Source organism: Podarcis pityusensis (assembly GCF_964106645.2).
Source record: "Podarcis pityusensis genome assembly, chromosome: 4".
Taxonomy (NCBI): domain Eukaryota; kingdom Metazoa; phylum Chordata; class Lepidosauria; order Squamata; family Lacertidae; genus Podarcis; species Podarcis pityusensis.
In genome coordinates this window covers 18,049,108-18,071,280 of record NC_138027.1, presented here as the reverse complement: position 1 = coordinate 18,071,280, position 22,173 = coordinate 18,049,108, and the positions used below count along the sequence as shown (strand labels likewise).

The 22,173-nt window shown below is 43.1% G+C and overlaps 1 long non-coding RNA gene across 1 annotated transcript; it reads right to left on the bottom strand.

The window, feature by feature from the left end:
- Positions 1-469: 469 nt before the first annotated feature.
- On the bottom strand, positions 470-4,905 carry LOC308475668. The gene is made up of 3 exons (XR_013985359.1): positions 3,566-4,905; positions 2,318-2,553; positions 470-589 (listed from the first exon to the last, which is right to left on the bottom strand). It is a non-coding gene; the product is annotated as an uncharacterized lncRNA (long non-coding RNA).
- Positions 4,906-22,173: the final 17,268 nt, after the last annotated feature.

Below are 22,173 nucleotides of genomic sequence, written 5' to 3'. Positions count from 1 at the left end.
CTCCCCATTTGCGGAATGCTCCCCTCAGGGATCATCACACATGCTCATTGGAAAAACCACAATGGCATTCAGGAAACCCTCAGATTCCACAAGTTTCCTGAGCTTCAGCAGTGTCTTTTCCCCTGAAATTGTTTACTTGGTGACTCCATGAAGCAGGGATGCATCCTGCCTGTTGATCAAAGTGAACAGAGATTCATAATGCCCTGCAAGAGCTGCTAGCAGTAGACCAGTCCTCTACACACTCTTGCCAACGCTTTGTAATAACAAAGTTATTTGGCTGATCTGTACAACAAAACTTGGAGGGTAGTAATGGAAAAGGCAGTGTGACATCTAGGAGGAGCATGCCAAAAGAATGAAATACCAACCAGACAACTGTTGCACTACGTCGCCACAAAGTTTATTATATTTTCACCTTATTTGTCAAGTGAAGCTCCCACGTTTTTCAGCAAACCATTCAGGCATTGCAGGGATTTCCTTAATGCTCCTGGAAAGGGCACTTAACTTTTCAGCGGTCAGAGACTGCACTTCTGAGACTTCCTTTAATGGGCTCTGTGACCACTGGACAGTCCTTGTTAAATAGATCGAAGCTCTGTTTGGAAAATGCATCACATTAAGAGAAGGAATGGATTCCCAAATGTCTGCCTTTGCCAGACAGTGTAGACTGCCTTCCAAAGTGGTTTTTTTGGAGTTGTTAATGAGTTACGAGGCAACCCTCCACTTAAAAAAGGAAGTTAACTTTAATGAGGAGGAAACTTCTAACTTCTGTTAGTTTGGCAGGAGCGGCTGGGATCTGTGGGCTGCCCCAAGTGGGGAGTCCCTGAACTGCAGATGAAAGTTTCTCAGTGAAGTTCCTTCAGGTTCTGGTCTGACTCTGTTCACCCAGATTGGCTATTGGATCCTGCCCCACATGAAGGACCATGAAGCAACTTCCTGCTCTAGTCGACCCTTGCTTGAGCAACATGGTCTTCCTGAATCCTAGGATGTCAGATTATAATTTGCTTCTGATTTAGTCTTTGGTCCGGACTTACCTCAGAATGTTGCTCATGGCCCAGCCCTGATACGAGTGAACAATGGTGTGTGTGTGTGTGTGTGTGCGTGTGAGAGAGAGAGAGAGAGAGAGAGAGAGAGAGAGAGAGAGAGAGAGAGAGATGTGCAAGAAGCGGGGTACTTAGGAATCAACCTATTTTTGGAGGTGGCACATTAATAAGCTACAAAAGATAACTAGTCAAAGGTCATAAACTGCCCTGATAAAATTTTGCTAGACTCATCCAAGCTCTTTGGGTAATCAGTGAAATTATTCACATCTGTTGCTTGAGGTACCTGCAAATTTGCTTCAGATTTCACTTTGGATGACAAAGTGTGTGGAATAGGAATACAGTGGTACCTTGGGATGCGAACGGGATCTGTTCCGGAGCACTGTTCACATCCTGAACGGAACACAAGATGCGACGGCGCGTCTGTGCATGCGCAGGTCATGTTTTGCCATTTCCGCGCATGCGCGTGACGTCATTGTGAGCGTCTGCACATGCGCGAGGGGCGAAACCTGGAAGTAACGCACTCTGTTACTTCTGGGTTGCCACGGAGTGCAACTCGAATGCGCTCAACCCGAAGCACATTCAACTCGAGGTATGACTGTACAAGAAGCTACCTTATGCGGAGTTAAACCACTGGGCCATCTAGCCCATGATTTTCTATGCTGGCTCTCAAGGGGAACATAATTGTCCCTGTTGAACTAGGAGATGCTGGGAAATTAACCTGGGGGCTTCTGTATACAAAGCAGATGCTCTGCCACTGAACTATGGTCTTTCCCCATCCTGAGAAATGTCACTAAATCAGAAAATCACAGACTTTTAGAGTTGGAAGGGATCATGAGGGTCATCTAGTGCTATCAGCTTTATTCATTTCCCTCAGATGTTTCACTCTGGCAAAAAGACTATACATACACACTCCGCATACTGAGGATAAACTGGAGGGAGCACTGGATTGGCTCCACTGGTGTGTTCATGTAGCCTGAACTTTCCCACTGCCCTCTCTCCACCCCGGCCCACACCCCACTCAGAAATACTGCAGTGATGCCAGTGATGGGGAAACATCTCTATGGCAGTGACCACTAATGAAGTTGGTTTTGCGCAAAAGGCAAATAGAGGTGGAGTGATTGTGCTTTCTAATCAAGTTATGATCGATCATGATGTCCACCACCAAGGCAAGTTGATGGCAGATGAGTAGGCGCAGGATTCTGGAAGTTTAAGCTAAGATCAGGACCATGGACAGCAGCACTGCAGCTGATAAAGAAAAATAAAACAAGTACTAGTCTCACCAATGTTTTTGAGTAACCGGCAGAGTTTTGCAGTCTGGGCTAGGTAATCAAGATGAAAGCAGCGCTCCATGAGTGTTGCATCTAGCTAGTTTAAGGGATGGTGCCTTTCTCCACAGCTTTTGGCTTCTTCCTCGCAGAAGGCTTTCACGTTTTAGGGACTTTGAGGAAAGCTTTGTGGTCCAGCCCTCAGAGTCCAGTAGCAGAGATGTCTCCTTGGGGTTCTCAGGGGACAGGTTCTGGGCTCCGCTGCTGGTAGATCCACAAACATGGATCAGTACAAACATGTATTGCTTGATCTGTCTCTTTGCAGTGTTTTATCAATGTGTACAACTGTGTGTGTGTAAAACCCTACACCAAAAGAATGTTGACACAATCATGCAATTTGGCTGGCTCAAGATGGATTTCTCTTTCTGCAGTGCTTTATCAGTGCAGTCATGTATCGTAATAATGTAGTGTTGTTTGGTGGGGCGGAGAGCAGCAGTCTTTTCATGCACAGTACTCAGCATAAAAAATTTTAAAAAGAGGAAAATGAGATTTTCTGATGCATTGGTTGGTTCCTCATTAATAGTAAGTCCAGGTAGCTCAGAACACCAAAATCTGGGGAGAAATTTGGGTGGCAAAAATACTCAGAAACTTCCCTAAACAGGAATGTTTAACTGTGACAGATACAAATAAAACAAAACCTACATCAACAAAACCATCAAGGAAAGGTTGAAAGCAAAATATTCAAACAGCATGCCCAAAGGCAGGCTTTCCTCATTTGCCATTAGCCCCAGTTTTGCTGCCTGTACAAACTATAATTTGATGCAAGCATAGTTTGTAATTATTATTATTATTATTACTGAAATAAATATAAATTAAAGAATATATGCTTTTTCATCAGGGCCCCAGTGACCTCTTCTTATTTCTGGATTGAAAATTATTCCAAATATATTTATTTTGTTTTATTTGTAATAGAGGTGGTTTTTTTTTGGACTTAAAAAAACAACAACTTTTCCTTGTTGGCTTTGGTCTTTTTGCATGCATATGTTGCTCTTTTGTCGATCATAACTGGATTGCAACTTTTCTTTTATGCAGTGCTATTCATAGAGTGATGATATGCAAGAAAAATCACATTATGCTCCCTGCATATGCCTCTCTGACTTGACCCTGATGGAGGGTTATCAGTAATATGCGTCAGCCCAACATAAACTCAATAAACTCCCTTATTTTGCTGTTTTCCTAGGACTGAAAACAAGAGGGGGGTACCCACCTCCTGAAAGGTCACGATACATGCAGTGCTAGGCTTGGTGGGTTGCGAGTTGTGCAGGTCTACTGTAAGGCATAGCTTCAAAAATAATTGTACTTTCCTTCAGGACCAGAAAGAAAGAAAGAAAAGGAAACAAATTGGATCAACTCAGAGTTATTACAGGTTAGATTTTGTGGACAGGTTGACCACTTCTCTGGGAAATTGGACAATATTGTTACACAGCTCTGTCAGTTGCTATACACATTGCTGAATTTGCCTCCTGCTGCTGCTGCTGCTGAATTGTGAGTGTGGGGAGGGAGAGAGTTGACTGCATAAAGCAGCGTTCACCAACATGGTGTCTTCCAGATAAGAACAAAATAAGATCCTGCTGGATCAGGCCAATGGCCTATATATTTAGTCCAGTGGCTTACCAGATACCTGTAGGAAACTCACTGTTAGGTTTCTGTTATGCCACTGTGCAGTTCTTGGAGTCACAAGACTCTGTTGACATTCCAGACTGTTGGCAGTCTCACGGGAGATGGATGTTGATGTTACTGGTTTCCTGTTTCTTTGTTCCTGTGTTGTTTTCTGACTCTCACAGAGAGCAGATGCATATTCTTTCTGTCCTGCGTAGTTAGAAATAAACGTAGCAATGTAGCACATATTTCTGCTGCTGTCTGGGTACTCTGCGGAATGGGGAGCGTGCCTGAAGCCTCATGCAAAGGCTTAGGTTGTTAATCACCGTCGGAGGGGATTCCGAAAATACGGCCAGAGGAATAGCCATTTCAGCTCGGTTGTACGGAGGCTCCAACACTCACAAGCAGGACCTGTGCACTCTATCCTTCTGTGGTTCCCAGTAACTGGAATTCTGAAACATTGGTGCCTCCAACCATAGCCTTCATCATGGCTTGCAACCGTTGATAGCCTTATCCCCCATGAATTTGCCCAATACTCTTCTTTAAAGCTATCCAAATTGGTGGTCATCATTTGGCTCCTGTGTGAGCAAGTTCCACAGTCTGAACCTGTGCTTAACTAAGTACTTCCCTTTTCTGCCACTAATCTTCATTGGATGTTCACAAGTTCTAGGGTTAGGAGAGAGGAGGATTTCTCCCCCCCCCCCACTATCTACTTTCTCCATGCAATGTATAATTTCATGCACGTCTATCATATCGCCTCTTAGCTGCCTTTTCTCTAAACTTAAAAAGTTCCAGAAGCTGCAATGTTTCCTCACAGGAGTGTCACGCCATCCCATCGATCAGGTTGGTTGCCCTATTCTTCTTAAGGATAATGGTTTAATTTCCTGAAATGGGAATGTTGCTTATGTTGAATTGCTGCATATTTTTAGCATCGGGTAGCTCCGTCTTGTGACTGGCTGACTGCGAGTCACATGAGAGAGGCATTCCATTCTGGTGTGACTGTTATTCAAGTAACTGTCATTTTTAATTGTTTTCTGTTCTTCTCTGTGTGTGAGAGGGAGAATGGCTTCTGAGAGAGGTTTCCTTGGATGCAGCTGAGGATGGTGTGTGTCAGAGTGGTCTGCCTGGGGTGAAGCACACAGATGAAGATCCCTAAATGTTAATAGGGTGAAAACTGTGAGATTGTAGATATGTTCTTCTCAGTAATATGTTTATGAAAGTAAAGTTCATTTGAATATAGTGTGGACATTGCAAAGCTCTCTCATAGATAGATAGATAGATAGATAGATAGATAGATAGATAGATAATAAAAGGTAAAGGTAAAGGACCCCTGGATGGTTAAGTCCAATCAAAGGCGACTATGGGGTTGTGGCACTCATCTCGCTTTCAGGTTGAGGGAGCTGGCGGTTGTCCACAGACAGCTTTCCGGGTCATGTGGCCAGCATGACTAAACTGCTTCTGATGCAACAGGACACCATAACAAAAACCAGAGCACACAGAAACACTATTTACCTTCCCGCTGCAGCGATACCTATTTATCTACTTGCACTGGTATGCTTTCAAACTGCTAGGTAGGCAGGAGCTGGGACAGAGCAGCGGGAGCTCACCCTGTTGTGTGGATTCGAACCGCCAACCTTCTGATCGGCAAGCCCAAGAGGCTCAGTGGTTTAGACCACAGCACCACCCGCATCCCTTATATATATGTGTACACAAACACACACACACCAATTCTGACCCTTGTTTTAGGCAACACCTCCCATCAGCTGTATCTCTATTTTTTAAAAAAATATTTATTAAAGTTTCACAAAAATACAGAAAACAAAGAAAAAAGTATAAATTACAGCAAAAAAGCAAAAAGTAAGAAAAAACATACAAAATAAAACAGTTAAAAACACACTAATGTTCCATAACCTATCTTCCTTACTCTTATTTCTCCAGACCTCCTCATACCTCCCTTCTTTGTATTCCAATTCAGTTTGTTGGTTCAGCAAATCCTTACCATTAATCTTTTACCCAACTGTTAACCTTTTTTTTTTTTCCATGTCTCTTAAAGCATTGCAGCTAAAAACCTCTTAATTTCTATCCAGCATCCTTCTAAAGTTCCTTAATTTTACAATATTTCTGTAAATAGTCCTTAAATTTTTTCCAGTCTTCTTTCACCGACTCTTCTCCCTGGTCTCGGATTCTGCCAGTCATTTCCGCCAATTCCATGTAGTCAATCACCTTCATCTGCCATTCTTCCAAAGTGGGTAGATCTTGTGTCTTCCAATACTTTGCGATAAGTATTCTTGCTGCTGTTGTAGCATACATGAAAAAGGTTCTGTCCTTCTTTGGCACCAGTTGGCCGACAATGCCCAAGAGAAAGGCCTCTGGTTTCTTCAGAAAGGTATATTTAAATACCTTTTTCAGTTCATTATATATCATTTCCCAGAAAGCCTTAATCTTTGGGCACGTCCACCAAAGGTGAAAGAATGTACCTTCAGTTTCTTTACATTTCCAACATTTATTATCGGGCAAATGATAAATTTTTGCAAGCTTGACTGGGGTCATGTACCACCTGTATATCATTTTCATAATATTCTCTCTTAAGGCATTACATGCCGTAAACTTCATACCTGTGGTCCATAACTGTTCCCAGTCAGCGAACATAATATTATGTCCAACATCTTGTGCCCATTTAATCATAGCAGATTTCACCGTTTCATCCTGAGTATTCCATTTCAACAGCAAGTTATACATTCTTGACAAATTTTTAGTTTTGGGTTCTAACAATTCTGTTTCTAATTTTGACTTTTCCACTTGGAAGCCTATTTTCTTATCCAAATTATATGCCTCCATTATCTGATAGTAGTGAAGCCAATCTCTCACTTTATTTTTTAATTTTTCAAAACTCTGCAGTCTCAATTTATCTCCTTCTTGCTCCAAAATTTCCCAATATGTCGGCCATTTGGCCTCCATATTGAGCCTTTTCAGAGCTTTTGCTTCCATTGGTGACAGCCACCTTGGGGTTTTATTTTCCAATAAGTCTTTGTATCTTATCCAGACATTAAACAATGCTTTCCTAACAGTATGATTTTTAAATGCTTTGTGTGCTTTGACCTTATCATACCATAAATATGCATGCCATCCAAATACATTGTTAAAACCTTCTAAATCCAAAATGTCTGTATTTTCAAGAAGTAGCCATTCTTTCAGCCAGCAGAAAGCTGCTGATTCATAATAAAGTTTAAGGTCTGGCAGGGCAAATCCACCTCTTTCCTTGGCGTCAGTTAATATCTTAAATTTTATTCTGGGCTTCTTGCCCTGCCAGACAAATCTAGAAATATCTCTCTGCCGCTTCTTGAAACAGTCCATCTTATCTACAATTTGTAATGTCTGAAACAAAAACAACATTCTAGGCAATACATTCATCTTTATCACAGCAATACGGCCCAGCAACGAGAGTTTCAAATTTGACCAAATTTCTAAATCTTTTTTCACTTCCGTCCAACATTTTTCGTAATTATCTTTAAATAAGTTCCCATTTTTGGCTGTCATATTAATCCCCAAGTATTTCACTTTCTTTACCACATTCAATCTTGTCTCATTCTGAAACCTCTCTCTTTCAATCGGTGTTAAGTTTTTCTCTAAAACCTTAGTTTTTAACTTGTTCAATTTAAAACCTGCCACCTGACCAAATTCCTGAATTAATTCTAAAACTCTTTTAGTACTAGATTCTGGCTCCTGTAACGTCAATACTAGGTCATCTGCAAATGCTCTCAATTTGTACTGTTTAGCTCCGACCTGTATGCCCTTAACCAACCGGTCCTTTCTAATCATATTTAGCAAAACCTCCAGGACCGATATAAAAAGCAGTGGGGAAATTGGGCACCCCTGTCGTGTCCCTTTTTCTATCTTAAATTCTTCCGTAACCACATTATTTACAATTAATTTAGCCTTTTGTTCAGAGTATATTGCACCTATACCATTTTCGAAACCTTGGCCTACCCCCATCCCATGCAGATTCTTCTTCATAAAACTCCAAGAGATATTATCAAAAGCTTTCTCCGCGTCAACAAATATCAATACTGCTTTGGTGTTTATATTCACTTCTAATTTTTCCAAAATATCAATTATATTCCTCAAATTATCAGACAGGTGTCTTCCCAGGAGAAAGCCCGCTTGGTCTTTATGAATCTCTTTCATCAATATTTTTTTCAATCTCTTGGCCAAAATGTCTGTAGCTCTATCTCTATCACTGCAGAAAGACATTAGATTGCCATCAGCCAGGGGTTCTTTAGTTGTTATGACTGCACTGCAGGAGGTTGGACTAATGTTCCCTTGGGTCCCTTCCAGCCCTACAATTCTACAATTCTATGAGCTGTAGTCCAAAGTATCTGGAGGGCACCAGGTTGGCAAAGACTAGTATAGGGCATGTGTGCCTCATAGGGATATTACCAACCGTAAGAGCATAGCTAGTAAATCTGACTCAAGGGAGAGGGGGAGGCGAGAGGTCACTTTGTAGTGACTTGAAATATTTTGAAAGGATTTACATTCCATGCAAGTAATTTCCTGCATAGCCTCAGGGGTGTGGAAAGCATTCAGATCTAATTCACCCTCTCCTCTTCATCAGCCTTTCAACTCCTCTCAAGCTTCAGTTGGACGGACTTTTGTTTAGACATTTCAACTCTTCTTCAACCCTCTTTGGCACAGACACATACATGCACCCAAAAACCTCACTCAATATTCTCTTCTGAAACCACAATAAAAACAACGAGGAGCCTTAAATAAAAAAGGGGGGATGTCATATGAGAATAGGTTGTAGACTGAGGTGAAGGGACATGATAGCTTTCTTAAAATATCTGGAGGGCTGCCATGTCTTATTAGTACTACCACCTTCCTAAGATTGTGTTGGTGGCAGCCTGGGAGAAGACCTTCGCTGTGGCAGCCCCTGAGCCACGGAAGGAATGCAGCCTATTTACTTGCTCTCTCCAGCCTCGTGACTTTTAAAATCTAGCTGGAGGGGATTGATTAGGTGAGCACATGTCCTAATTTAAGACCGTAAAACAGAACCTGCTCAATAAGGCCAAGGGTCCACCTAGTCCAGCATCCCAAACAATGCAATCTTTCCTCATAGGGTACACTTGGGAAAGAATTAACTGTGATTGTAACTGAAGACCTGGGCTACCTCAGTTGGTAGAACGTGATAATTTTAAGCTCAGGGTCTAGGGTTTGAGCCCCACATGGGCAAAATATTTCAGCATTGCAGGGGGTTGGACCAATTGATCCTTGTGGTCCCTTCTACCTCCATGATTCTATGATCACAGCTCAAAGCTACACAAGGCTGCCCATAAAAATGAAAGAAACTGCCCCCCCAAAAAATGCATCTGCCCCCTCCACTCTTGAACTACAGCCATTTCCTCAGTCAGATTGGTTTCATTCATCAGAAAAGAAAGGGGGAAAGGACTGTGGGTTCCACCATGGAGAAACTGAAGCAGCAGATCTACTTAGAAGGTTGGGTACTTCCTGATCCACTACAACATGCCTTGTTAACAGCATGAACCGACTTGTTAACTTGGAGGGTTGCCCCAAAGCACCCCAGTTTGCCTTGTTATCCTGGGCGCACCTGAGCTGATGCACACCTCTGCTTTATGATACTTCATGGACTCGGATCCATTAGAGCTTATGCCACAATAAATCCTTTAATATGCCACAAGGATAATTGCTTCTGCTGCAGCACACTAGCACAGCTTCACCTCTGGAACTTGTCCATGAACGTATTTAAATTTTTCTCCTCCCTTTTCAGTCAGTGTTGGAAAATTAGAAAGGATGGTCGCTGTTGAATCAGACCAAAGGCTGATCTAGTCCAGCATTCTGTTGATATAGTGGCCAAGCATGTGCCTGAGGGAAGCCCACAAGCCAGACCTGAATGCAGCAGCAGTTTCCCCTTTTATGTTCTCCAGAAACTAGTATTTGGAGGCAGCACACTGCTGGAGATAGCCTATATACCTATCATGGGTAGTAGCCATTGGTAAGCCTTGTCCTCCACCAATTTATCCGGCTCCCTCTTAAAGCCATCCATGTCCCTGGCCTCCATGGCATCATGTGAGGTCAAATGCCATTGTTTCTGAAGGTACCATGTGAAGAAGAGCTTCCTTTTGCCTTCGCCAAATCTTCCAATTTTATTGAGTGCTACTTAATGTCTTGCAGCCATATTTGCTCCACTGAGAAACCTTTCCGCCTTTAAAAAAAAGAGAGAGATCAAAACAGAAGAGTGAGTGGGAAAATAAATAAATAAAAGTACTCCTCGTTCTGAAATATAAAGAAATAAATGAATGGAAAGATGAAAAGAAACAATACAGCAAAGAATGCATTCTACAAGGTTCAGTTTCTGCAGAACATAGTTATTTGAACATGTTTGAAAGCTACCCTTTGATTCACTTTGATATCCACTCTGTTTGGGAGCTGATGGTTATGACAGAAACAAATAATGAAGGGGAAAGGAGGAGGGAAGGGATTTTTTATTTTATTTTTAATTTTGATTTATCTCTATGAGTGAGGCAGAACAGCTTGCTGGGCATCTCCGTACAGGAAGAAGAAGGTTAAGCAGAACCATTATTTATTACGCCACAATTTGGATGAGAGACGTTGAAGCTCAAATCAAGTAATGCTTGGAAGTTGTCTCCTCATTAGTCCAACAGCCACAGCATCCATACATTAGTCTATTACTCAGCTTAATTGCTTCTTAATTTCCAGCAATGTTTGTTTGCAGTTGGTTTTTAATTAAGTGACAGAGGTTAGTGGAATGTTAACTAGCACTATCTTCCTTTGTTTGAAGGGATGGTATCCTCTACAGCAAAGATGGGGAAACACAGCAGATGCCATTGGGTTTCATCTCCCATCAGTCCCACCTAACTTAGCCAGTGTTCAAGGATGGTGACACTTCAAGTCCATCACATCTGGAGGGTCACAGGTTCCCCATAATCTATGGGTTGCATCATGATGTAGATGTGCTTAGAGTAGACCTTTTGAGGTCAGTGAGGAAAGATAGTTATGACTGACTCGAGTCCCATTGATTCCAATGGGTTTAGTCTAAACATGGTCAAGTCTGGATCCAACCCTATACAGTGGTACCTCTAGTTACGTACTTAATTTATTCCGAAGGTCCATTCTTAACCTGAAACTGTTCTTAACCTGAAGCACCACTTTAGCTAATGGGGCCTCCTGCTGCCGCCGTGCTGCCAGAGCACAATTTCTGTTCTCATCCTGAAGCAAAATTCTTAACCCGAGATACTATTTCTGGGTTAGCGGAGTCTGTAACCTGAAGCGCATGTAATCTGAAGCGTATGTAACCCAAGGTACCACTGTACCAGCTTCTGAATGTTTCTCCGCAAAGCTTGGAATTCACAACTCTTCAGAGTGCAGAGGGGAGGAAGAAAAGAGCAATTTGTGCAAGTTCAGTGTGATGCAACAGCTGGTTATCACACAGTGAGAGGAGAACCATCAACCATTACCAAAATATTAATTTATTTTGCTCAAACATTTACAGCGTGTCATTCAATACAATACCTGGGATTTTCATCCTACATTTACAGTATATCTTATGCTCACTAATTGCAAATTTTTGTTTGCTGAGATTGAATCACATGGGTCTATGCAGCCAATAAACCATGTGACATACCTTCCTAGATTCTGTGGAGTAAAATTGCTACTGGTGGTGGTGATACTTCTTCCACTGTTGGTGCCATATGCTTCTGAATACCAGTTGCTGGAAACCACAGGAAAGAAAAGTGCTGTTGTGCTCAAGTCTTACTTGCAAGCTTCCTCTTGGTAGCTGGCTGGCCACTGTGAGAACAGGATCCTGGACTGGATGGGCCACTGGCTATTTTTATAATAATAATAAATTTTTATTTATACCCCACCCTTCCGATTCAAAAACTGGGCTCAGGGCGGCTAACAACAAATTTAAAACACTTTAAAACACTTAATTATAAAAGCAGCATAAAATACAGTATAAAAACATGAATAACAATAAGATTCAAAAAATCAAAAATCAATTAGTTTTTTAGTTAATCCCCAGGGCTAGCTGGCTGAATTGGTCCTACTTGGGCCAGCGAGGAGGCCAGGGGAGAATTAGCTGTGGGGTCTCAGAGCAGGTGAAATTCATAAAAGGGGAGGGGGAGGAAAGAGAAGGGAAATAAAAGATCAGGCTGAATTCAAATTAAAGGCCAGGCGGAAGAGCTCTGTCTTACAGGCCTGGCGGAAGGAGGTTAAATTTTTATGCTTTTACGATGTTTATGAGGTTTGATACTATTTTATTTATTTTTCTTATGTTTGTTTTTGTTGTTTATATAATCTAGAATGTTGGCTATTTCATAATAGTTTTAATATTATGCATGCCTTGGAATATTTTTCACTGCTTCTTTCCCCCCCAAAGAAACTAAATAAAAATTGAATGAATAATTGAATGAATACCCTTTACACACAGGAATTGTTGAGCATTGGCATATCGCATCAATAGGAAACCATCAGCACATTAAATCACATTGGCCGGAACAATAATTGACATGCTGTCTCCACAACTGCATGCTACGCTATAACATGGTAGCATGATTACAGCAGGATGACTGTGTTGGCAATGCTGCAAAAAACACAAGTGAATATGGTTGAACATTTTGCAAGAGCTACTGGAAGGGGGCAGACACTCAGCCCTCTGAACCAGAGATCAGTTCTCAGCAATAGCAAAAATTTGGATGTGGGTGAGTGATTTAAACTCAGCTCTAATTTTAACCAACTAGCAATCTGTGTGGTATACATTACGGAAGAAAGGAACATAAATAAATGATTGGCTTGGAGTGTGTACATATGGAGGAATTTGGAAACTTTGCCAGCTTAATTGGAATCCTGTGTGTGTGTGTGTGTGTGTGTGTGTGTGTGTGTATTCTCCACCAGAGAAGTTGTATCCAATTAAGGAAGCATATTAAATTGGAGGTATTAGTGTGCTGTAGTCTCTTACTAATTCAACTTTTTATGGGCACTATCAGAAAGCCTGATCCCTAGCAGGTGGCATATATAAATCATCAATAAATGAAAATGACCTTAACATCTGCTTTTTTACAAAAATAAAATTACAGAACCTTTAACAAGTCTGAAATCAAGGCTTGGGGAAGTAGGAATGGACTCATTATTCTCTTACGGCTGTTCAGTCCCAATTTCTAGACATGTGAATAGGCTTTAATCAGTGAGAAATTATATTTGCATTGCAGGTGACCCACAGCACAGCCATATGCATACATTAAATAACCCTACCAGGAAACTGCTTTTACTTTAAACATTTTTGCAAGGAAAACAGAAGGGTGTCACAAAAAAACCTGCAATGCATCAATGTTCAAAGTGTATTGGGGGGAGGGGCAATGTGAGCTCCTTTCATTTCAAATCTGGCTAGTTTGGGTTTAGAATCAATTTAGCCTGTGGGCCATTTACCATATTGATAGCCCTTTTTTGCTGATAAGCTTGATTTAGTACACAATCATCCTTTGAATCCTAGACTCATAGAATTGTAGAGCTGGAAGGAACCCTATAAGTCAGGCATAGGCAACCTCGGTCCTCCAGATGTTTTGGGACTACAATTCCCATCATCCCTGGCCACTGGTCCTGTTAGCTAGGGATCATGGGAGTTGTAGTCCCAAAACATCTGGAGGGCTGAGGTTGCCTATGCCTGCTACAAGTCATCTAGTCCAACCCCCTGCAGTGCAGGAATCTCAACTAGATCATACATGGCAGATGGCCATCCAACTCCAAGGAAGTCCACAACCTCCCAAGGGAGTCCATTCCACCGTTAAACAGTTCTTAGTGGCGGAACGTTCTTCCTGATATTTAGTCGTAATCTCCTTTCTTGTAATTTGAAGCCATTGGGTTGGGTCCTACCCTCCAGAGCAGGATAAAACAAGCTTGCTCCATCTTCCGTGTGACAGCCCTTGTTGTTAGCCGCCCTGAGCCCGGCTTCGGCTGGGGAGGGCGGGATATAAATAAAATTTTTTATTATTATTATTATTATTATTATTATTATTATTATTATATTTTTGGTGGCTATCGTATCTCCTCTCAGTCTCCTCTTTACCAGGCTAAGCGTTACAGTCAGTTATTGATCACCAGCATGAAAAGAACACCTCATAGTTAACGTAGTCTAATTAGATGTGTCTAAACTGCAGAGGGGAAACGTAGTAAGTCTGATAGGGCAATTTGATTTTGCTATGTGATAAATGGTTCAAAATGATGTGAAAGTCCTTACAGTAATTGGAATGTATTTCCAGGTTTTGTTTTGTTTTGTTTTGTTTTGTTTTGTTAATTGCCTTCTTTTTCACCACAACTTCTATTCCTCATGGTTTTATATGTACAGATGATTCTTTATGGTGATATTTCCCCCCCTGAATTCACAGTTGCTCCTTTTCTCTTCCATCATGGTATTCTGTAAAAATCCCTCCCCTCCCCCTCCCCCCATCAATTATGAGTATGGATAAGACCAAAGGCTCATCTAGTCCAGCATTCATCAGAAGACTTCATTCACATTTCTTCATGCTGTAGTATAATCATCCACTCTCTTTCTTAATCTGCCTTTTGCTTGGAGTCGGCATCCCTGTGACCTTGATCAGCCCCATAACTCTACAGTAAAAGTAAATGGAGCAGTTCATGTTGAAAAATAGATTTCAGGGAGATTTGCAGATATCCATATGGCCTCCTTCTGAAGCCTGTTGTGATACATTCATTTGCAAGGGGTCCTTTCCAACCCTACAATTCTATGATTGTATGATACAGAGGCAAGAAAAAGCTGGGTGTATTCAGACATGTGCTCTAGACTTTAGAGAAGGCTGATTTCAAAAAGTTTAAGGAACTTACTGCTTGAGAACCTATGGTAAGAAATACTCAAAGAGAAGGGAGTCCAAGATGGATGGGAATTTCTTAAAAGTGAAGCACTGAAGGCACAAATGCAGACAATTCCAAGAAATAAAAGTGCAACGCACCTTAAAAAAACCCCCAGTGTGGCTGCATAATGAGCTTACAGCTGAGCTGAGACATAGTCAACAGTTGTAGGGAGAACATCAGGCAGGCCAAAGATCAGAATAAGCTCAGGCTTGCAAGAGAGGTTAGAAATCATAAAAAGGTTTCTTTGGCTATGTTTGAAGGAAGAGGAGGAACAAGAAGGTAGTAGGTTCTCTGTGTGGAGAAGGCAGAGAAATGCTATTTAACAACAACAACAACAACAACAACAACAACAACAACAACAACTCATTATTTATACCCCGCCCATCTGGCTGAGTTTCCCAAGCCACTCTGGGCGGCTCCCAATCGAGTGTTAAAAACAATACAGCATTAAATATTAAAAACTTCCCTAAACAGGGAAGTTGGGTGACAGAGAGAAGGCGGAACTGCTCAACACCTACTTTTCCTCTGTCTTTACCCAAAAGGAAAACAGTGCCCAACCTGGCAATAGCAGAATAAATGATGCAATAGAGAGCTGCAGCCCAAGACAGGATAAGAGATGGTAATCTATGATTCTATGAATTCCAACCACAACCAAAATACTAAATTAATTGGTTTGTAGCTTGCTAGAATGTCCCAGTAGTGTGTTGTTGTTTTTCTTCAAATGGGAGCATTAGAAGTGCTTTTCAACCCCAACTTTGCAAAAAACAACAACAACAACCCACCTCTCTGGCAGTGTCTTCAATCTGATGGAATTTCCTCTGGGAATTTGAGGCGTGCTACCCTCCACACACAGGCTCATCTACACACATATAGCCTAATTTCGAAATGCCCTCAGGACTATTCTGGATATGGTGGGCAGTATCTCCTATGTGTCTCCAGCTTTCACTTTTAAAGCAATATTCCACATTTTCATGTTCTGGAAACAACAGTGCATAAATATTTTATTCATAGATTCTTTGGGGTTCCAGACATAGTTGCATGAGGCATTTCCCCATACCGCCACTGCTAGCACATCTGTGCATTAACGTTTTGAAAAGCTTTTGCTACTTGACTGAAACTTCCGGAAGGAATCCCACATGGCTGGCCTTTATTTAGATGCAAAACTTCATTCATCTTTCTCTCTCTGCCTTCATTCCCCGCAGCACCGATGACAAGTATGGAAGTTTTGTGCTCATGACTATTGCACTGATGGGAGAACTGGATGCCCACCTTAATCCGTCCCGCCTCTGCTGAGTCATCAGTCTGATTCTCCTCCCGCGTTCAGTCAGCACCTCTGGAAGCAGAGACTCTGGAGAGCTTTTCAGAGTTGCTGATTTAGTGCGCTGGAAAGGCGCTGAAGCAGATGAATGGCAGCAAACAGATCAGCGCAGAAAACTAATGAAGGCTTTAAAGCCATTAAGTCCTGCAAGTGAGAAGGATAATCAGCATAATCCTTAGCGCTTATAGGGCCCACACTTCCAAAGGGCTAAGTACCTTCACCAAAGAACAGAGCAGCTGGGAGGCTGGGAGCCGCACAGCGCTCTACAGACGTTGGTATGTTATCGGGACATTTCCACACAACTCTAATGCAGGGATAAGGATTTTCTGGCCTGCAAGCCAGATGTGGCCCATGGAGCCACTGGATTGCAGTGTGAGTTGCAACCAGTGAAAATATGGACAGTGTATATCCAAAAGTGACCTAAAATCAACTGTAAAAGGTAAAGGTAAATGACCCCTGACAGTTAAGTCCAATTGCAAATGACTCTGGGATTGCGGCACTCACCTCGCTTTACTGGCCGACGGAGCCTACGTTTGTCTGCAGACAGTTTTTCCAGGTCATGTGGCCAACATGACTAAGCCACTTCTGGCGAAACCAGAGCAATGCACAGAAACGCTGTTTACCTTCCTGCCGGAGCGGTACCTATTTATCTACTTGCACTTTGACATGCTTTTGATCTGCTAGGTTGGCAGGAGCTGGGACTGAGCAATGGGAACTCACCCTGGCGCGGGGATTCAAACTGCTAACCTTCTGATCAACAAGCTCTAGGCTCAGTGGTTTAGACCATAGCGCCGCCTGTGTCCTCTAAGTTTGATCATAAAAGCATCTTGCTGCACACGTTCTGGCTGCACAACTAATACTAGCAGTTTAATTGGGGGGTAGGTTCAGGTACGTAGCCATGTTGGTCTGACGCAGTCGAAATATATATTTTAAAAAATTGTCCAGGAGCACCTTAGAGACCAACTAAGTTTGTTCTGGGTATAAGCTTTTGTGTGTATGTACATTTCTTTAGATAATTGGGGGGTGTTAGGGCAATGGTCCCCTTCATGGATCACTGCCTTGTCATGGTGAAGGGGCTTGAATAACTCCAAGAAGCTCTGAGCTGTGCCGTGCAGGGCCACCCAAGACAGACAGGTCATAGCCGAGAGTTTAGACTAAATGTGATCCACCTGGAGAAGAAACTGACAATCCACTCCAGTATTTTGCCAAGAAAACTTAACGGACATAAAAAAGGAGAAGCTTTAAGAAGAAAGTGAGAGTTTTCAAGGCATGCTGTGGTTCATGGGATCACGGAGAGTCAAACACGACTAAGACAACTAAACAAAGGGCAAGGGTAGTACCTCTGGTGGGGGACACGTCATGCTCCTTCTAGGGTAGTTTGTCCATCTTTGGTCCCCAGCCTGCACTCAGCTCTCACCTGTGGCTCCTAGAAGCTGTCAGCTGGCCACAGCCACACCCCAGGAATGACTTTGACTGACCAGCTAAGCCAGGTGAGGCTAGTTTATGGGTCTCAAGCCCTGTGAACACAGACTTTGGAGGATTCAATGGATGAAACCGATAGTGGGTCCAACAGTTTAGAAAGCAGTTCCTGCACACGCTGGCGAAATGAGAGGCAGATGGGGCTCGTCAACCTGGGAAGGTAGCCCATCCAGGAGAAGGAACACTCTGATCCTAAACCTCTGCTGTGTTGCACGATATCTTTGGAAGAAGAAAAGCCTAAGGAGTGAACCCGACACAAATTCAGAGTAGAGTCCCTAAGATGGTTCAATGGCATTTTGTACGCCTCTTTCCAGCAACTCCTACAGCCAAGCTGGTGCCAAATGTATTGCTCTGCTTTCCTTTGGACCACTGAAACAAGGGGGGGGGGGGTCTTGTCAGCCATGTAGTCCAGGACCTCCATATGCACTGCCCAGGCTGCCAGTGCAGCAGTCTGACTTCACCCCCAGAGGCACACTCCATTGTCTCTTGAGACAGAAGGAAGCCAGCTAATTGCCATCACTCTCAGGTTCATTTACATTCCATGACATTTTCATACAGCCAAATATGATTGGATATAATACTTGAGTTCTGACTGGCTGGGCTCACATAGTGAATGAGAAAATTGTTACCATAAAGCACCAATGCTGCAGCAAGCAAAGGCTCTAGCAGCTCAGCCAGCTGCTTGTGGCTGGAAAGCCAGACAGGATGTTTGTGACTGTTGCCATGGGAACAAAGGGGCAGTCCATTCTGTACTGAGCACCGGATGTTAGCTCAGTGTGTGTGTGTCATATGACCCGTACTGGATGTACTTGGGAGGAGTTTTCTTCTTGCTGTTGTTGAGTGCAGACATGATTCTCTGTACTGATGTAAGAGGCAGAAATAAATGATGTAAATAGTTTTCTGTCTGCTTCTTTCCCCTCCCTGGGGACACCAAAGGGGAGAGAGGAAGAACGGTGTGTTCCTCTCATACATCTGAGAAGAATCGCCGGACCTCGCCTGCTTATCAGCAGAGTGAAGACGCGGGGAGGTCGACAGGAATATCTGCCGGTGCCTACGCTGTGGCACATTCCTCTGACCCAGGCAGAATTCCAACAGTGGTAGCAGAGGATGGTTGCGATTCATCGGACATCTGCATGAGAGGCTGGTGGATTGTCCTCCTCTGCTCCAAGGAGGAAGAGAAGCGTCTGAAAGATGCCAGAGGCTCCACAGACAGCTGATGGAAAGAAGAGGTATTTTCCAGAGCAACAAAGTTCAAGGTATGCTGCATTTCGGGCTAAAAGTGTGAACGCAGGAAGATTAATTCCCTGGTTCACGGAGCTGCGTTTCAAAGAAAACAAAAGCTCCGGAGGAAGAGGCCTGCAGCTTGAAGGCTGAAGCCTGCATTCCACAAATTTTTGTGGTAGATAAGAAGTCCTATTGAAATGCATTGTTGCTAGGTAACGGTCCTGGAAAGTTACTGGCAAAGGGGCTGGACTCTGCGTGTAAGCCTGGGAAAGCGAAACAAAATCAGAGAATGTTTCGGCTACAAGGTTTACGAGCTCTTGGAAGGGACTTTTCAATAGCAGCCTGAGTTTAGCTGCCAGGTGCAAAAAGCACAAACAACTTGCAGTTTGCCTGCGTGAGAAAGAAAAAAAAAACAGCTGTTGGATTTTGCAGCTTGTTTGGAGGTGAGAGAGGCTTGGCTTCAAGATGGATGCCAAGAAAGGGGGAGGTTTGCCTTGCCCACCTCACTTAACCAATAACAATTATTCATCTTGGTCTGTAAAGATGAAGGCCCTGCTGCAGAATCAGAGGCTTTTTGATGTAATTGAAAACCCCATCCCTGCAGCACCAACCAGAGGTTGGGAGTCACAGAATGTAAGGGCCAGGACTGCTATAATTCTGTGTGTCTCAGATGATCAGTTGGTGCATTTTCAACATTTAGAAAATGCGAAAGAGGTTTGGGACACGCTGCGTACAACGCATCAGAGAGATGCTGGTTCTTCAGCGTTGCTGTATTTTGAGAAATTGACCAATCTGAGACTTGCGCCTGATGGAGATGTTCAAGCGCACCTGACAGAAATGAAGTTTCTGCGTCAACAGATGGTGGAACGCAATTTCCGTCTTCAGGAGGAAGTGTTTTGCTTCATGATGATAAACAGCCTTAGCCGCACCTACAAGGTTGTTGCCAGTCAGCTTGGTTCCCTACCGGCCGCGCAGCTGACCGCGGAGAGAGTTTGTGCTGTGGTCCTGAATGAACACGACAGACTTGCTGCACTGGAAGAAAAAGACAGGGGGAGGGAAGAACAGAGTTCTAATTCCCCCACTGCTGATGCTACTAGGGAGCATGGTGTAGCATTGAGTGCTGTCCGATGCTACAATTGTGGACAGACTGGGCATCTACAGCGAAACTGTAAGAAGCCGCGCCAGTCAAGAGGAGCAAAGAGCAGCTCTACGAAGCCTCAGGCGTCAGGCAAAAGCCGTACCAAGTGCCAGGTGAAACCTGCAAAGGCTATGATGGCGAAAGGAACCACGCCAGATGTTGGGAACTCGTTCATAATTGACACGGGCGCAACGGTTCACATGTGCCCGCACAGAGGACTGTTTTCGACGTTGAAGAAGCAAAGCTTCACTGTGAAACAGGCCAACGGTCAGGAGTTGGAAGCGACTGGAATTGGGACTGTGTATCTTGAGAGTCTGAACTTGACTATAAGTAATGTTTACCTGGTTCCAGAACTGAGATTTAATCTGCTGAGCGTGTCGCAGATTGCAAAGAAAGGACTGAAACTGTCCTATGATGCTAAAAGCTGCAAGATCTACAAAGATGGAGAACTGTTTCTTACAGCCAAAGAGAAAGATGGACTGTATTTGTTGACTTTTGCTCAAAGTGATTACATGAAATGTAATTCTTCTGATTCTAACGAAATCTCTCTTGCAGGTGTGACCAGTGTGAGCACCAAGACCAAGAAGGTCGACAGAGCATTTCAGCGGGTGTATGCTGATGTGATTGGTCCTCTAGAACCATCTAGAGGCGGTGCACGATTTTACCTTTTGTGTGTGGATTATTTCACTAATTATTCTTGGGTTTATATGATGGAGAAACCGCAAGAAACTTTAGAAAAGTTTCAGGAGTTTTGTGACAAGGTTAAAAGTATGCATGATGCTAACATTGATTGTCTTTTCACAGATGAGAAGCAAATTTTTCTGTTACAGAAGTTTCAGAAGTTCCTGGATGGAAAAGGGATAGACCACAAAGTGGCAGTTTCGACCGAAGCGTGGAACAGGGGGGTCTGTGTAAAAGTGAACAAAGAATTGCAAAAGGGGATGAATGCGCAATTGCTGAGTTCACATTTGCCACATGAATATTGGGCCGAATCGCTAGCGTCCTATCTTCATGTGTGGCTGAGAAAAGTCTCAACAGAGTTGGGATGTTCTCCTTTTGAGAAGCTGTTCAATAGAAAACCTTCTGTTGCCTATTTTAAGGTTTTCGGGTCTCATGTGAGAACAGAAGCTCCAGGTGGAGTAAAGAATGCCAGAGGCATTTTTGTGGGTTATGAAAAGGGTCTCTACAGAGTAATTTTGTCTGAATCTGGTCAGGTGATTCTCACAAAGTTCCTAGAGAGTGCTCCAGAGCAAGAGCGGGTTGTAGTACAAACATTTCCCACAGGTGGCAATTCAGATGATGATGATGATTTTTCTGATGTCACAGATTACAGTAGTACTGATGATGACAGTGAGAGCTCAGAGAGTTCAGTTGTCACAGTCATTGAGAGGAAATCTCACATAATGACTAGACCCTCAGAAGAGGAGGATGAACCATTGATTAAGCTTAGTACTGGTTCTCAACAGAGTCCAAAGGTTGAACCAGTGAGCACAGAGGATCAGAACCTCTTACGTAGGTCTGAGAGAGCAACGAAGGGTGTACCACCCAAGAGGTATTCAAAGGAGTTTGCTAACCTTGCATATGTTGCTATTGTAAACGACCAAGGACAGATTGAAGCTGTGTCTGAGTCAGAGACAAAGGCACAACAGAGAGTTGTTAACCGAGGTAATGCGAAGTCACACAACCAGAGAGGTACATTGGTTAAACCAGTGGCGGGTAGTTCCAAGGGTGGAACTGAAACAACAGGGGAATGTTATAAATATAACAACTGTTTGTTTTCTTCTCTGGATGACGCTTTGCTCGCAGCACACATTGATACTTTAGGGGGAGTATGTTACCATAAAGCACCAATGCTGCAGCAAGCAAAGGCTCTAGCAGCTCAGCCAGCTGCTTGTGGCTGGAAAGCCAGACAGGATGTTTGTGACTGTTGCCATGGGAACAAAGGGGCAGTCCATTCTGTACTGAGCACCGGATGTTAGCTCAGTGTGTGTGTGTCATATGACCCGTACTGGATGTACTTGGGAGGAGTTTTCTTCTTGCTGTTGTTGAGTGCAGACATGATTCTCTGTACTGATGTAAGAGGCAGAAATAAATGATGTAAATAGTTTTCTGTCTGCTTCTTTCCCCTCCCTGGGGACACCAAAGGGGAGA